General features: G+C 47.7%; 1 long non-coding RNA gene across 5 annotated transcripts; it reads left to right on the top strand.

Annotated features, from left to right (window-relative positions):
* Nucleotides 1-1,895: 1,895 nt before the first annotated feature.
* Nucleotides 1,896-17,704, top strand: LOC118149488 (uncharacterized). Of its 5 annotated transcripts, none has more exons than XR_013529628.1 (5): nt 1,896-2,030; nt 5,915-9,518; nt 9,609-9,753; nt 10,648-10,811; nt 16,697-17,704. It is a non-coding gene; the product is annotated as an uncharacterized LOC118149488 (long non-coding RNA). The 5 variants fall into 5 exon arrangements; XR_004736985.3 differs by lacking the exon at nt 16,697-17,704 and having other exon boundaries at nt 5,915-6,111; nt 9,238-9,518; nt 10,648-14,744; XR_013529627.1 differs by lacking the exon at nt 16,697-17,704 and adding an exon at nt 12,884-14,744.
* Nucleotides 17,705-18,051: the final 347 nt, after the last annotated feature.

The raw sequence follows: 18,051 nt of genomic DNA, 5'->3' as shown, positions 1-18,051 counted from the left end.
TTCTCTCAAGTGGATTCGTTGTTCTTTGATCTCTTAGTGTCACTGAAAGTCATTATATATGACTTCATTATATATCAATATGTGTCTACATTCATTGTTGTTTCAATGTATGTCTATATTCCTATATAATGTCTGTATATGTGCATGTCTATATACATACACATATGCATTCAGACATGTTTTAAAAGAGAAAAGGGGCCAGGTGCAGTGGCTCACGCCTATAATCTCACCACTTTGGGATGCCAACACAGGCAGATCCCAAGGTCAAGAGATCAAGACCATTCTGGCCAACATGATGAAACCACATCTTTACTAAAAATACAAAAACTAACTAGGTATGGTGGTGCATGCCTGTAATCCCAGCTACTTGGCAGCCTGAGGCAGGAGAATCACTGGAACCTGGGAGGTGAAGGTTACTGTGAGCCAAGATGGCGCCTCTGCACTCCAGCCTGGCAACAGAGCAAGACTCCACCTCAAAAAAAAAGAGGGAAGGAAAAAGCTTAATTGATTAGATGGTATACCAGCCTGTGTTTCCTTATTATATGTGTCTGAAAAATTTCTTGCCTGGCTGTGCCCTACAGCCACACTTCACCTATTATCTGAATTTTGCGTTTAGGAGGTCACAGAAGCTCTGGGAGAGCTTAATTCATAAGCCACATCTCCATGGATGTTCCCACCATGTGACCACAAAGTGGAGAGAGACATCAATAACTAAGAACAAGCAATGTCTGATCCTATAGATAAAATGAGCAAGAATGGACTCTGGGGCAGGAAACCCAAGTTTTCAATAGAGAAATGGTTAGAACAGGGGTAGAACCCAGACAACTGGAATATTAGAATGACAAGACAGGGATATGCAGACATTTTGTGCCATCATCTCAGATTCAGAATGTATTGTAGATGTGGACACTATAATAGAAGGGCAGGGATCCTTCCAGGCTCTCCCACAGCCCAGTGTCCCCTCCAGTTGCAAGCCACCAGCAGATGACATTCTCACCATCACAGCAACCATTGGATTGACTGCCAGAAGACTCCAGTTAACAGCATACGCAGAAGTGGAGTGAGACATCAATCCGTGAGCACTCCTGAACACACCAGCTTGGCAGAAGCAGAGCCCTTTAGAGCCCTGACATGGAAGAAAACAGGCCCCTGAATGAAATGAACAAACAGATGTGGAGGCAGAGAGAGAAAGCCTAGGTAGGCACCACCATAGGGCAGCTGGGAGGCAGAAGAAGGCTCCAGCCTCCCAGGAGGAGTTCAGTGCGCCTCTTTGGCACTGTGAATACACTTGCCTTCAAGTGCTTGAAAAGCTGTCACGTCGATGAAAGCACTGAGTTTTCTTTTGTGAGAAGGCATTCTGAACTGGTGGAGATTCAAGGGTAAAGGACCGTGGCTCCCAGGCAAGAGCTTTCTACCAGGGCTTCCAGTCACTCAGCTCACGCAGGCTAGACCACCATTTTCTGTCCAAGATGCTGGAACAGTAGCGTCCACATCCAGTTACAAATAGAATCACACAGAGAAGGTTGTTCCAAATCAGTTTCTCAGGCTTCATTCCAGAGACTCAGAGTTAGCAAGTCAAAGGAGGACCCCAAGTTTATGTTCCTACCAAGCACTCCAGGTGACTCTGATACAGCAGCATGTGAACTGACATTTGAGAGCCACTTAGATAAATAATCTAAAAATGGTTCCACTCAAGGTTTCATGTTATCTAGAATCTGGCCTGCCCCCAAGGGGAGGTAAATTATAATAATCCTTTCAATTCCTTTCCAAGAAAGAAAAGTCTTGGTTCTGCAACCTTGTTGTCTTGGCAACATTTCTTGTTGAATTCTGTATTTCATCACTCAAATCTCCGCATCACAAGAGAATACAAAGCACCCTTAGAATTATGCAGCAGGGAGAACATTTTAATCCCCCTGGGGACAGGCTGTGACACTATGTTAACAGGCCCGTGTGGAACAGTGCTCAACCTGGGAAGGACACTTGTCCCCTCAAAGGGGACCTGTCATTGTTCCCAGCTATCTGGAGACAAGGTTAGTAAATTAAAAGCACACCCTTCTGGGGTTGAGGGGATAAGGGTTCACATCTTCTGTGGCCTGACCCTAGGCATCTACCAGATGATCTTGAAACTAGTTTTCCATCTGTAAACTAATGGCTACAATGTTTAGATGCGTTTTAATGAATTCTTAAACTATACAGTGACCATCACTTATGGAGACCTACTGATATGGTTTGGATATTTGTCCCCTCCAAATCTCATGTTGAAAAGTAACTGCCAGTGTTGGAGGTGGGGGGCCTGGTGGGAGGTGTTTGGATCATGGAGGTGGATCCCTCATGAATGGCTTAGTGCCATCCTCTTGGTGATAAGTGAGTTCTTGCTCGTTTAGTTCACAGAAAAACTGATTGTTTAAAAAAGCCTGGGACCTCCTCCCTGCCCTCCCGTTCCTGCTCTTACTATGTGACGTGCCTGCTCCAGCTTCACCTTCTACCATGATTATAGGCTTCCTGATTGGTTCTCAGCAGAAGCCAAGCAGATGCTTGTGCCATGCCCATTCAGTTCAAGAACTATTTGACAGTATCTGTCTATGCATGTTCTCTCTGACCCAGCTATTCTGCTTGTAAGTAATCAGCAGTGCTCTAATTTTCTATTGCTTCTGTAACAGATTGCCACAAATTTCGTGTTTAAAAAACCCACAAAGTTATTATCTCACATTTCAATGGCTCAGAAAGCCATATGGCTCAGCTGGTTTCTCTGTTTTGGGTGCCACAAGGCTAAAGTCAAGGTGTTGGCTGGCCAGTTCTCTTACCTAGAGGCCCTGTGGGGGAGCCCAGTCGCAGACTCATCCAGGTTATTGGTAAAACTTGGTTCCATGCAATCATCGCACTGAGGTCCCTGATCCCTTGCTGCTGCCAGCCGGGGCTCTTTCTCTGTATCTGGAGGCTTCCCACACTGAGCTCAAGGCTCCTTCTTCTTCAAAGCCAGGTATGGCTAGTTGTCCTGTTCATGATTCAGATCTCTTTGGCATTCTCTCATCCCTCCTGCCTCCAGCTGGAGAAAGCTCTGTGCTTTAAAGAGCTGTCTTAGTCTGTGAGAGCTGATAGAACAAAATGCCTGAGACTTGGTAAAATAATGTATAAACAACAGAAATGTATTACAGGTCTGGAGGCTGGGCAGTCCAAGGTCTTCCTTCCTGGAGGTACCATGAGATTTAGTGTCTGGTGAGGGCTTGTTCCTCAGAGATGGTGTCTTTTGTGTATTCTCACTTGGTGGGGGGAGGGGCAAACAAGTCCCCTCAGGCCTCTTTTTCTTTTTGAGATGGAGTCTCGATCTATCGCCCAGGCTGTAGTGCAGTGGCACAATCTCGGCTCACTGTAACCTCCACATCCCAGGTTCAAGCGATTCCCCTGCCTCAGCTTCCTGAATAGCTGGGATTATAGGCATGCACCACCACGTCTGGCTAATTTTTTGTATTTTTAGTAGAGACGGGGTTTCTCCGTGTTGGCCATGCTGGTCTTGAACGCCTGACCTGATGATCCGCCCGCGGCCCCCCAGAGTGCTGGAATTACAGGTGTGAGCCACCGTGCCCAGCCCCCTCAGGCCTCTTTTACAAGGGCACTAACCCCACAAGGACTCTACCTTCATGACATCATCATATCCCAAAGGCTCCATCTCCTTTGGGAGTAGGTTTCAACATATGAATTTGGGAGGCATGCATATATTTAGACCATAACAAAGGCTCATGTTACAAAACTGTTGATTCAGATAATCCAGGATAACCCTGTTTTCTTAAGGTCTGCTACCTTGATTCCATCTACAAAATCCTTTTTTTCATATATGCTAGAGCATAACACACTCGGACTTTCCAGGGATTAGAACATTAATATCTTTGGGGCACTCATTTTGTACAAACTTACTTATGCACAAGGATATATCTATAAGAATAGTCATTGCAGTATTCTTTGTAGTAGAAAATAATGAAAATAACCTAAGCATGCATCAGGAGGTGAGTTTCTGCATTACAGTCCATATGACGGAATATATGCAGGTGTCAAAAACAACATGACAGCTCTATATGGGTTGATATAAAAGGATCATGTTATTAGTTGGGAGCGGTGGCTCACGACTGTAATCCCAGCACTTTGGGAGGTCAAGGCAGGTGGATCACTTGAGGTCAGGAGTTTGAGACCAGTCTGGCCAATATGGTGAAATCCCATGTCTACTAAACACACACCCAGATACACACACACACACACACACACACACACAAACTAGCTGGCCATGGTGGTGGGTGCCTATAATACCAGCTAATTGGGAGGCTGAGGCAGGAGAATCGTGTGAACCTGGGAGGTGCGGATTGCAGTAAGCCAAGATTGCACTGCTGCACTCCAACCGGGTGATGGAGTAAGACTCTGCCTTAAAATAAATAAATAAATAAAAAGATGATGTCATTGCATTTGATGCAAAAAGGAAGACTATAAATGCTACAATTTGTATGTGTGTGTATTTATACACATCAATGCCATGTAACATACTTTGTAATGATTCACAAAAAACTATTAACCACAGTAGCCTCCGAGGAGAGCAGCTGGGAGTCTAGAGGACGGAGCTATCAAGACGGCACCAGGGCAAGGCACTGATGCTGGAGGGAGCCAGGCTGCTTTGCTCGGCTCCTTGCTATGGCAAGTGTGAGCTTGGAAAGGTGATCTCTTTGTGTAACAACTTTCATAATCTCGTTGTGCCTCAGTGTCCTCCTCTGCAAATGGGAATGATAATGCCAGCTTTTTGTTGTAAGGTTAAAAAAAATTCATGAATATATGCAAAGATTTAGGGCAGAGCCTGGCACAGGGTAAATGCCTTAAAAGTATTTGCTATCATGGTCTGTCCAAGAACACACAAGTGAATTATGGAGGGTCGAGGGGAGATGGTGCCACATGGTTATGCCCAGCAACTCTCATGCAGAACTTTTGAGCCTTCTCTGCTGCTACACCATCTCAGAGTGAGGGTCTGGAGAGGAGGTGCAGTTACTCACCCAAGTCACTCTAAGAAGTAGAGATCAGGCCATGGAAGCCAGGCTGGGCTTAGCAGGGGCTCCTAGCTTTAGGTCTAGTGGTTCTTTTTTGAGAGAGGGCCTCACTCTCCTACAGTAAGCTGTGAGGACCATGGCGTAAACACAGCTTACTGCAGCCTTGAACTCCTGGGCTCAAGTGATCCTCCTGCCTCAGCCTCCCAAAGTGCTGGGATTACAAGACTGAGCCACTGTGCCCAGCCAGGTCGAGTGGCTCTTCTGTGGCCCCATCAGTGGCAGGAGTGGTCACCCAAGAAGCAGCACATCTCTGCCCTATTGCTTTCTCAACAAATGAGGTGAGAAATAAGGGCTTTAATAACTGCAATAACAATTTTTAGGAGATGTATCAACCCGGGGTCTGTTTTCTATTTCTTCCCTATGCATTCCCCTTAAATCTCCAGACCCCATGATACGTGAGCTAGAGCTATTTGAACTGGGCCTTTAACCTCACTTCGTCTCTTGTTGCAGCTATGAAATGGGAGGATTAATATTTCCCAGTTTCCCTGAAAGAGGCCTGAGTCACTTTGGTTATGCACCATTTTCCAACGCTCTGAGAAGCAGCCTCAAAGAACTACAAGAACCTTTTTAGAAGCAGTTGTAACTGACTGCCAAGGAAAGTTCTGGGCCATGATTCTTTAAGGGAAACATTCAGACCTTCCCGTGATTAATCAAAAGGGAAATAAGGAAAAAGGAAATCGTGAATTTGTACTAAATCGCTACACTTGGAGCAGACAATGGCTCTTGGCAATTATTTCCCAGTACTTGCTCTGCCAAAGGGAGAAAAGGAAATAACGTATTGAGAATTTCTTCCCCTCTCTCTGTCTCCTGATCTCTTATTTTTTCTTCTAAAGGTCAAACACATTGGCTGAGCCGCCTCGACAAATACCTGCCCTCCACTCAGAGGCAGAATGTCATTGCTGAGAATGAGGAAATGGAGTGAAAGTGGAAGAACTGCAGAGCGTGGGCTCCTGGGGACTGGCCGCGGCTGGGACGCCCACCCCATGCAGACTCTATTATAGCCTTCGCAGAAGCAAACACTGTAATCAAGGTTGCAGGATTTCTGTTCCTTTGCTTTCCCTCTCTTTTGACTACATATTCTATTTCAGCGCTGTTGTGAATTATCTACTGGGAGGGGAAGTGGGAGAAAGTGAGGAGAACTCAGTCCCTTGGGAATTGTAAGAATGTAAGAAGACACAGTGGCCTTTCTCAGCTGGGAAACAGGACTGCACAGGTCTCCTTTTTTCCATCTTACTGAGCTACGGTAAAGTCGGCAGATACTTGTTAAGTATGGCTTTTGTGATGCTTCCAGCATGTAGCAGCAATCTTCCCAGATGTAGCTGAGGCCCAAACCCAGGGAACCCCGTGCCAAACAGAGGGGACGCTCCACCTCCCTAACTGGATGCGAATGCCTCCTCTGCGAAACCCTCCTTTGTGAAGCTTGGTGGGACTAGGAAAGGCTTGGGCTTTGCTGATGTGGTTGCATCTCAGCTCCTAAACAGAGTGGGATGTAGTATCTGAATAAGGGCTTAGCCTGGCTTCAGAGGAACCTGACAGAGATTCAACCCAGGGCCAAGCTTGTTTCTAATTGAAATGGGCTTACCTGTCCCCAACACCTGCACAACAAGACTCACCCAACATGCCCACCACTGCTATGGCAGGTACCTCTGTAATGCTCCATCTTAATAGTCTACAAGACATCACGGGCTGGGCACAGGTGGCTTATATCTGTAATCCCAGCACTTTGGGAAGCCAAAGTAGGGGGATAGCTTGAGCCCATGAGTTTGAGACCAACCTGAGCAACATAGCAAGACCCTGTCTCCATAAAAACTTACAAATTAGCCGGCATTATGGCATACACCTGTAATCCCAGTGACTCGGGAGGCTGAGGTGGAAAGGATCACTTGAGCCCAGAAGTTCAAAGTTACAATGAGCTATGATTGCATCACTGCACTCCAGCCAGAGCAACAGAGTGAGACTCTATCTTAAAAAAAAAAAAAAAAAAAAAAAAAGAGTAACACAACTTTAACACAACTTCCAAAAACTCATATGCCTTAGGAGCCATGAGAGAAACTGCTTCCATTCGACAAATGAGCAATGGCCAATGCTACTCTGGGTCCCATTGCCAATGTTTGCCTAACATTAGTAAATCACTCCTGTTTATACTGGGGTTTTGCAGTCATTTTCTCTGGAAGTTCTGTGTTGTGAATTAGCTGGAAGGCAGCAGAGTCTGGGGAGCTCCTTAAGAGATGCAAAGAGCTGCAGGGAGTGGGCAGACAGCCATAGCCTTCCTACTCCTCGGGGCTCGTTGGCCAAAGAAAAGTCATGTTCTGGCTGCCAGTGACATCTGGAGAGCAATTTTACTTTTATTTCTACATTTTACAATGTTCGTTTTTTATTGACTAGGGAGATACAGTTTATGATTAAAAAATATTGACTTGTCATAGAGTCATTCTGGTCGCATTCATTTTGGCATCGGATTACCTGGGATCAAATTCCTGCTCCGGCATAACTCTGCCGTCTTTAGCACTTAGTGTACATGATCTCTCTAAATGTCATAGCAACCCTGCAAGGCAGGCACAGTAAGCATCTTCATTGCACAAACTGGACAACAAAAGCTTAAGACGGTTAAGAGATGTCCTCAGAATCACAGAATATGTAAATGCATGAGCAGGAATTTCATCCCAGGCAGTCTGGTTCCAAAATGAGCATAACCAGCATGGGTACTGAAATAGTTATGATGCTAACCACCCCCCGTGTTAGCCAGCTCCAGCTGCCATAACAAAGTGCCACAGACTGGATGGCTTAAACAACAGACATTTATCTTCTCACAGTGGAGGCTGGAAGTCTGAGATCAAGGTGTTGGCAAGGTTGGTTTCCCCTGAGGCCTCTCTCCATGGCTTGCAGATGGCTGCCTTCTCCCATGTCCTCACATGGTCTCCCTCTGAGTGTGTGAGCATCCCTGGGGCTCTGTGTGTGTCCTCATCTGCTTACAAGGACACCAGACATACTGGATTAGGGCCCACTCCAGTCATCTCATTTTAACTTGGTTACCTTTTTAAAGATCTTGTCTCCAAATATGGCCACATTCTGAGGTGCTGTTATGTTAGGGCTTCAACATGTGAATTTTGGAGGATGTGATTCAGCCCCTCACACCCGCATTTCTCAGATGAGGAAACTGAAGCACGGAGCAGTTAAGTCACACAGAACATCAAAGGCAGAGCTGGCATTTCAACCCCGGGCAGACCAGTCCGAGGGTTCTGCTGCCAACCTCTGTGCCAGTTTCCCAGGCTCTAGTGCTGGGTCAGACCATTGCTTTACATCCTGGCTGTTAGGAAACAGGCGCTGGGATTCAGGAGAGAGGGTAGATATCCAAGGCAAGAGAATAAAGGTGAGTTGGAGATTGTGTTTCTGATCTCCGGTCTTACAATACATCCGCAGAGAGAAGAGAAGTTTCTAGAAGGCAAGCCCTCTGGGTCAGATCCCTCCAAGGGAACCTCTGCACCCTGGCCCTAAAACCTGGCCCCATTAAGTGTTCAAGCCTGGAGTCAGACAGAGTGGGCTTCCCTGGGCCTTGAGCAAATCGCTTAACAGTTTGAACCTCTGTTTCCTCAGTGAGAAAGATACACAAGGCTGACGGTGAGTTTTCTGCCTTGAGGCACGTTTCGCACTCAGCACAATGCCTGGCACACAGCAGGCTGTTCGTAACTGCAAGCAATCATGATTGGGGTCCCACCTCCCAGGCCCCCTGCAGGTGCAGCAGGAGGAGCAAAAACAGTGATCATGCCCAGTCTGTGAGGAGGTGGCACCAGGCTGCAGCCGTGAGTCTTGAGCTGAGCTATATTCTCCCTAGGAACAAGGATATTGGAGCTCGATTCTACTCCTCCAGGTTGCAGGCAGAGCCAAATACACTGAGAGGCTTAACATTCCAGATTAATTCTTCCCTCCAGTGGTTTGCGAAAGCTGTGAGTTTGAAAAGAAACAAACTCAAACTTTGAGAGTAAGAGCGGGGAAGTGGGAGATGATATCATTTCAGACAAGCGTGGGGTTGGTGGACATTTCACAACAAAGCCCAGTGGCACAGGCTGTATTTGGGCTCTCCTGCTGTGCTGAGGGGCCAGCAAGATTGCCTCGCTGGGAATCAAACTCATCCTGGTTTCCTGTCTTGGGATCTCAGGTGGCTAGAATGGGCTGCTATTCCCCAGGAGAGAAGAAAGCAGCCCCAGGAAGCCTGGCCACGAGAACTGTGAGGTGTGGTGGGGCCTTGCTATGCCCTGGACTGGACAAGAGGCACCCTGGGCTCTGGACAGACAGACCTTCAGCAAACTGCATCTGTGACCGAGGGCAGGCCCTTTATCCAATAGCCCAGAGATGCCCCTCTCCTCACCTAGGAGACAAAACCAACACGGTCTGCATAGCCTCCTCCTCCAGGACATTGGAAGGGCTAAATAAGATCAGGTACATGCAAAGAGTTGCAAAAATAACCAAAAGGTAGGTGCTGCACGGAATCCAAGCTGCTCATGTTACTGTGTGTTTCTCATCCCCCAGAAAAGCAGCCAGGCAGCAGGGCCACCTCATGTGCCCCAGTGCAGGTGACAGAGCTCCAAACAATTCACACTGCCTGAAATATGCAGGAAACACAACCGCAGTAAGCTCAGGACAGTAGATTTCCTCTCGTTCTTCTTTGTAGAAGGTGGGTAAAAATAATGATATGCAATTATTATAATCACAAGCTCCATGAAATTAGCAATTTAGCCAACATGTATTGAGAAGTGACAAGGTAGAAGACTGCTGGCTACTGTGGAGGCGTTCAGGGTAACCAAGCATATTTCTTATTTCCAAGATGTTTATAGACTAGAGACGGGAGAGCAGCTTTCACTGTACCTGTGTGTTCACTCTTCCTTTTATTCAGTCAGTAAGCATCTATTTAATGCATATCGTCAAGCACTATGCCAAGTTCTGGGGGTTCACACAATATAAAAATACATGAACATCATAAATGATTCGATAGAACAAAGTACTCAGGGAGCATAGAGAAGAGAAGGTTAATCCTGACTTAGGAAATCAGAGAAAGCTTCCTGGAGGAGGCAACACATGAGCTGTCTTTAACTGATGGCTGAACTTCTGATGCTTAGAGATAGGAGAAAAGCCCCAAAGAGAAAAGGAGGTAAGAATGCAGACAACCACTCAGGAGGGCCCCTGCTGGCCTCAGTGTGGGTGGGTGCTTGTCTCAGCATAGCTGGAGTGAAGGCAAGAGTCGTCCCGGCTCAGAGCTGTTGGAGGGCCTCAGCTCCCCACCCAAGCCCCAGAGCTGGTCCTCTGTCCCTCTTTCCCGTGATTCAGCTTTGCCCTGTTTCCCACAGCAAACTGGAGGTGAGGAAGAAATTCTTTTTCTTTTTCTTTTTTTTGACAGTCTCATTCTGTCACCAGGCTGGAGTGCAGTGTCACAATCTCAGCTCACTGTAACCTCTACCTCCCAAGTTCAAGCAATTCTTCTGCCTCAGCCTCCCAAGTAGCTGGAACTACAGGCACGCACCACCAAGCCCAGCTAATTTTCCTTTTCTTGTTTTCGTTTTTGTCTTAGCAGAGATGGGTTTTGCCAGGTTGGCCAGGCTCATCTTGATCTCCTGACCTCGTGATCTGCCCTCTTGGCCACCCAAAGTGCTGAGATTACAGGTGTGAGCCACTGGGCCCAGCCAAGGAAGTGGATTCTTAACCACAGTCGCTCTCTCTCACCACCACTGCTCTCAGGTGAGGACCCTGGGGCCCTCTCGCTGGGTTTCACTGCAGAGGCTGACTGGCCTTTGCATCAACACCGACCAGGCACTGCGCCCCTCACTTCCCTGAGCTCCTCCCCCAGCTAGCTCCTGGCTCCTGCCCTGGGCCTGCATGCTCTCCCATTCTCCTTTAGGTGGCTCTGAGTGGAACGGGGACAAGACAGCGTTTGTTCCTACTAGAGCACAATCCCAGGGCAGTATTGTGCACAGGGCCAGGAGTTTCTTTCCTTCCTCTTGCCAAACCTTCCAACAGGTGTGGTGCAGGAGGTGCGGGGAGCAGCACTGACTTCTGAATCCTCGACTGCAGAGCCGTTGAGGGTGTCCGAGCTGGGCATCTGTACTTTCTCAAGGAGACTCTCGGATCAAGGGCACAGGGATGGGGGGAGGGACTGGGCAGCAGCAGTGTCTGGAAGCTGCTGGGCAATGCAAGGGAGACACAGGGAAGACCTGGACTCTAGGTGAGCCAAACGGAATGGAAAGAAGTGAAGACACGTGAGAGAAGTTGTCGGCGAGACCCAACAGAATTTGCCAGTAGCTTGCAATTGGCAGGTTTGAGTGACGCAAGAGGGACAGACCACTGGAGGCCTTGAGGCAGGCTGACCAGGAAGATGACTGTCCAGGAGTCCCAGCTAAGGAAGGAGGGAAAGAGAAGGTGTTCTGCAACCCGTGGGGTTGAGGGTATAGGGGGACAAACAGCTGGGAGCCTCTGAGTGGAACAGAGCTGGGTACCTATGTGTGGCCTGAGGAGAAATTGACAGCCTAGGCACCCACCTCGGGCCACCTGGAGGGCATTAGCCCAGCCACAGTCCAGGGAGGGAGGAGGACCTGAGGCCAACCTCGCAGGGCTTCAGCAAAGGCAGCAGAACGTCCTGTCCAAGCTGCCCTCCCCTCACAAGGAAGACTCCCAGGAAAGGCCTGGCGGCAGCAAAGAGCACTTCAAGGTGCCATGTTCTCAGGCTGGAACCATTTCTGCCCATTGTAGATATCTGTCCTGTAGGTAACCCTATGACACACCCGGGATGTTGCTGCATGCTCTGGCATGTAGAGCACAATCCAGGGCAGTAAGTGAAACTTAGCTCAGGGAGATTCTTTGGGAAAATAATGAATTACCACAAGAGTTTTTCACATGGTGTGGGGATCAAAACTCACCCCAAATTCTACAAGAAGGCAGACTGCAGGCAGATAAAATGCTAACTTAAAAAAAAACAAAACTATTTCCCTAGGTATTTGTGGGCACAGGTGGTATTTGGTTACATGAGGAGGTTCTTTCACGGTGATTTGTGAGATGTTGGTGCACCCGTCACCCGAGAAGTACACATTGTATGCAAAGTGCAGTCTTTTATCCCTCCCCTGCTTCCCAGCCCTTCCCCCAGAGTCCCCAAAGTCCCGTGTGTTGTTTTTACGCCTTTGCGTCCTCATAGCTTAGCTTCCACTTACCAGTGAGAACATACGATGCTTGGTTTTCCATTCCTGAGTCACTTCATTTAGAATAGTGGTCTCCAATCCTATCCAGGTGCTGAAAATGCCATTCATTCATTTTTTTAAATGGCTGAGTAGTATCCCATCCAAAATACTGGCTTGTGCCAAAAGTAAACTAGGCATGACAGGAGTTTGTATGTCCTTCCCATGGCTGGTTATCCCCAGTGGTGTCTATCTCCATCCTGCCTAGGATAACACTGAGAATTGCCTTAACTTCCTACATCCTGGTATGAGCAAATGACCCACTGGATACTTGAAGGAGCTTAGCTTTCTTTTTATCTTGAACAGACATGCAGACAGGTGAATCGAAGGGCGAGGAAGCAAAAATGCCTTTCCTGACCCCCGTGGAGAAGCAGAGCTGGCCTGGCTGGACTACACATTGTTATTATTGGTTCCCAGCCTCTGGGCATCTACCTGAAGGCCCCAGGAGGCTTCCTAGAAGAATCTTTTTCCTCCCTACATGTCCCCACCATAATCCATACCACTTGTATCAGTTTGCTAGTGCTGCTGTGTAACAAAGCACCACAGCCTGGCTGGCTGAAGCCAGATAAACTTCTTGTCTCTCAGTTCTAGAGGCCAGAAGTCTGAGTTCAAGGCATTGGCAGGCTTGGCTCTTTCTCAAGGCAGTGAGAAGGCAACTGCTCCACACCTCTCCCCTAGCATGTGATGGTTTGCTGGCCATCTTCGGCATTCTGTGGCTCATGGAAGCATCACCCTCATCTCTGCCTTCATCTTCACATGGTGTTCCCCTTGCATATGTGTCGGCCTCCAAATTTTCCCTTTTTATAAAGATTCCAGGATGACCTCATCTTAGTAATTATATCTGCAGTGACCCTATTTCCAAATACAGGTCTCATTGAGGGTTGGGGCATTAGCAATTGAACATGTAAATGGGAAGGCAGTGCCCAGTTCAGCCCATCCCATGACTCCTCTGTCTCTTCCAAAACCTTTCACAAAGCCTCATTCCTAGATGGAATGAGGAATGGTAACAACCACGATCCTCCCCTCACATGATCTGTGCCACAAGGGAAGATGAGAACCTTCAGCTGCTGGAGGAAGCACTGCGGCAGAAACGTAGGCCCCTATCCAGGCTGAGCTGAGCTTGGCTTTCTGGAGCAAGAAACCTCAACAGACCAAGCTGCTGCCGGCTCTCACCTTGCCAGGCCTATTGTGCTCAGACACACATCACTCCATCCTCTGGAGTTTGCAGAGGCAAGACCCACCGAGAAGGCGGTCTTCCTGTCCAGGATGCTCTTCCCTGAGAGAAGTGGATTTATTCTTTTTTTTTTTTTTTTGAGACAGAGTTTCACTCTTGTTACCCAGGCTGGAGTGCCATGGCCCAATCTTGGCTCACTGCAACCTCCGCTTCCTGGGTTCAGCCAATTCTCCTGCCTCAGACTCCTGAGTAGCTGGGATTACAGGCACGCACCACCATGCCCAGCTAATTTTTTGTATTTTTAGTAGAGACGGGGTTTCACCTTGTTGACCAGGATGGTCTCGATCTCTAGACCTCGTGATCCACCCGCCTCGGCCTCCCAAAGTGCTGGGATTATAGGCATGAGCCACCGCGCCCAGCCTTTTTTTTGTTCGGAGACAGAGTGTTGCTCTGTCACCCAGGCTGGAGTGCAGTGGAGCGATCTCGGTTCACTGCAACCTCCACCTCCCAGGTTCAAGTGATTCTCCTGCCTCAGCCTCCTGAAGAGTTGGGATTACAGGCGCATGCCACCACGCCTGGCTAGTTTTTGTATTTTTAGTAGAGACAGGGTTTCAACATGTTGGTCAGGCTGGTCTCAAACTCCTGACTTTGCAATCCACCCGTCTTGGCCTCCCAAAGTGCTGGGATTAAAGGCATGAGCCACCGTGCCCGGCCGTATTTATTCTTAAGTTCAGATGTTTGTCTACCCACTTAAAACACTCTGTTGAATAAAAATTACTCAAAGAACATATGGAGCCCTTGTCCATGTAAAACAACAAACACCATTCTGTTCCTGGAGCTGTCTGCTCATCGGATTGTTTTCCGTTGCTCTTCTAAATTGCCTTCCCCACTTGGCACCCTTCTCTGACCTCTTACCCGTGAGACTTTGCAAGGGCCCCGTGGTTCAAGGCCAGGAGCTCATGTCTGGCTGCAGCAGTCATCTTAGACTCCCAGAAGGTGACCTGCAGAGAAGTGGAGTGTGTGTTGCCTGCGGCCCAGGAAGCTAGCCCCGGGGGAGTCACAACCAGGAGCCACTGAACCCACAGTTCTTTTAAAGGGAGCTTCAGAGTATCTATGGGGGAGGGCAATCTTTGAGTGGCACTAGGGCTGGAAGGGAGAGCTAGGTATTCATCTAGAAGCCACATTTGCATAGCAAACACAATGGCTTTGCAGGAAGAATATCCTCATTTAGATGACAGTTGATTACAAAAGGTGTTCAATGCTCATACACTGTTGGTGGGAAGGAAAATTAGTTCAGTCACTGTGGAAAGCAGTTTGGAGATTTCTTAAAGAACTAGAAATAGAGCTACCATTTGAGGCACCAATCCCCTTCTTAGGTGTATACCCAAAAGAAAATAAGTCATTCTACCAAAAAGACATCTACAGTCGTGTGTTTATTGCAGCATGATTCACAATAGCAAAGACATGGAAGCAACCTAGGTGGCATCAATGGTGGACTGGACAAACAATAGCCAGTACATATACAGCATGGAAAACTGTGCAGCCACGAGAAAGGGCCGGGTGCGGGGGCTCACACCTGTAATCCCAGCACTTTGGGAGGCTGAGGCATGCAAATCACGAGGTCAGGAGTTTGAGACCAGCCTGGTCAACATGGTGAAACCCTGTCTCTACTAAAAATACAAAAAATTAGCTGGGTGCAGTGGCACGTGCCTATAATCCCAGCTACTTGGGAGGCTGAGGCAGGAGGATTACTTGAACCCAGAAGGTGAAGGTTGCGGTGAGCTGAGATCACACTACTGCCCTCCAGCCTGGGGAAAAGAGCAAGTCTAAAGAAAAAAAAAAAGGAAGTTCTGTCCTCTGCAGCAACATGGATGCAGCTGGAGGCCATTATCCTAAGCAAATTAATGCAGAAACAGAGATACAAATGATCACATATTCTCACTTATAAGTGGGAGCTAGCCCCCGGTGCACATAGATGTAAAGGTGGAAACAACAGACACTGGGGAAACTGTCCTTTCTCAGTCCTGTCCTTTCTCTGGCCAGACGGAGGAGGGAGAAGGAGGGGCAAGGACAGGAAAGCTTCCTATGCATGCCCCATTCACTATCCGGGGGATGGGATCAAAGGAAGCGCTGAACTGAACCTCAGCGCTACCAAACACGCCCTCTAACAAACCTGCACACTAACCTCTTGAATTTAAAATTTTAATTTTAATTTGTATATATATATATGTGTGTGTGTATATATATATATATATATATATACTTTTTTTTTTTTTTTTTTACTTATAAGTTACTACCTAACTTGAGGAGGGGTCCATAGCCCACGTCGGTTCCAATGGGCTCTTCAAGTAAGAACCCAGTCCTGCCTTCCAGCTCTGCCCTGAACCACCCCCTTCTCCCTTCCTCTTTGTCTAGGTCTCCTTGCGCTGCCTTAACAAATTACTGTAGATTCAGTGGCTTAAACACAGAAATTTATTCCTCTCAGCTCTGGAGGCTGAAAATCCCACATCAAGGCACCGGCGGATTTGGTGCTTCATAAGGGCTGCGTCCTGATGGCCATCTACTTGCTGTATCCTCCCAGAGTGGGAAGAGAGATGCAGAGCCAGCTCCTATTTCTCCTCTTTTAAGGGCTTTAATCCCATTCGCAAAGATCCTGCCCTCGTGACCACTGCCTAAAGGCCCCACCTCCTCACACCATCCCTTTGGGGGTTAGAATTTCAACACGTGAAATCCTGGGTGGACACAAGCACTCTGCACAACACCTGCCTCCATGGGCTGGTCAATTATCTCCTCTTGCTTCCTGATAAGAAATACCTCCTGGCCAGGTGCAGTGGCTCACACCTGTAATCTCAGCAATTTGGAAAGCCAGGCCAGGAGAATCGGTTGAGCCCAGGTGTTTGAGACCAGCCTGGTCAAAATAGTAAGACCCTGTCTCTACAAAAAAAAAAAGAAAAAAATTTTTTTTAGTTAGCCAAGTATGCTGATGCATGCCTGTGGTCTCAGCTACTCAGGAGGCTGAGGTGGGAGGATCGCTTGATCCCCTGCAGGTCCAGGCTGCAGTGAGCCACGGTCGCACTACTGCACTCCAGCCTGGGTGACAAAGCAAGGCCCTATTTTTTTTAAACACATGAAAAAAAAGGAGTTACCTTCTTCTACCGCTTTATTCCTTTATTCCCAAACTGCTTGACTCTTGTATCTTGATATCTTGGTCTTGTTTTGCCCAGTTTAGATTTGTTCGTCTGCCTCTGTTCAAGTCACCTGATACATGCTGCCCTGGAAAGCCCGCCGGACTGGGAGCCCCATACCCTGTAATCAAGGGCCAAAGGAGCATGAGCTGGCCCCGTCTGAAGCAAGGACCCTGTGTATTTGTCAACCCAGCTCCCTGAGACCTGGACTTAGGAATCCCCAGCTATCCCTGTTTTCTCAAGTGTAAAATGGGGGTCCAAATGATCCCCTCCGCAGGTTGCTGGGATAATGACACAAGGCAGCTGTGCAAAGACCCCAACACAATGCTGGACATCTCCACCAATGTGTTAACCATTATTGCTGCTATCAGTGGGGCTCCTACCCTCTACATGGCCTCGCCTAAACCTTAGGGAAGGGTGGCTTTCAGGAACCTACGGTTCAGAAGAGGTGGCTGAGTTTGGGTTCCCTGCAAGGTGGGTATCTGAGTGAAGTAGTTTATGTGGGTGCTGATCCTGAAGCGTGAGGGAGGGAGAAGGGCAAGGAGACAGAGAACAGTGTGCTGTCAAGATCCTCACTGCAGACAAGGAGGGCGGGACCTCACCAGCTCCTCTGAGAAGGGTGCGGAATGCCTTGCATACCACTCTGAAGGGTGGGGCTGAGGCATTTACCCCCACACTTGGTCACCATTAATGGTTGCTCCTGGGAGACTGCATCTCCTGTTCTTCTCAGGTGTCAGACTCAAGGGACATCAGTAAAGGTCCTGGGGTAGACAGTGAAAGGACAGCGGCTTGTGGCAAGTGCTAGTTGCCGGAAAGGAGTTAAGTTTGCAAGGACTGGCCGTGAGTCTGCAGTGCAATTCAGAGGTGGGCGCAGGAGGCGCGGCCCCACCCTGCGGGCATCTGCTACAGGAAGTGAGACCAGAGAGTGAGGTAGTCACCATACTCAGAGCGGGTGTGTGTATGTGTGTTTTAACTTCTTTATTTTAGTGTATTTGCTTTGTTTTGTTTTTACAAAAGCAATATATGTTCATGGTAAAATTCAAATAATTTATAAGGTTGACAAGCGAAAAGTAAATAAAAGATACCTTTCTCCCCTAAATCTTTATTCCCATTCTCCAGGAGTAACTTCATTTTACAGTTTCCAAAAATTCTTTCGCAATATTCTATGCACATATAAGCACAAATACCAATTTCTACCTTTTTTTGTTTTCCCAAAATGGATTCCAACCACACATAACTGCTTTTTTTCCACAAAATAACATTCTCCAGAGCTAGGTAGATGTAAATCCAGCCTGTTCTTCTTAACATATGGAGAATAATAATTGTAGGGTTGTAACATAATGTACAACTGTCGCCTATTGATGGACATTACGGCTGTTTCCAGACCTTGCTAT

This window comes from Callithrix jacchus, chromosome 19, assembly GCF_049354715.1.
Source record: "Callithrix jacchus isolate 240 chromosome 19, calJac240_pri, whole genome shotgun sequence".
NCBI classification, from domain to species: Eukaryota; Metazoa; Chordata; class Mammalia; order Primates; family Cebidae; genus Callithrix; species Callithrix jacchus.
This window is presented reverse-complemented; position numbering and strand designations above follow the sequence as displayed.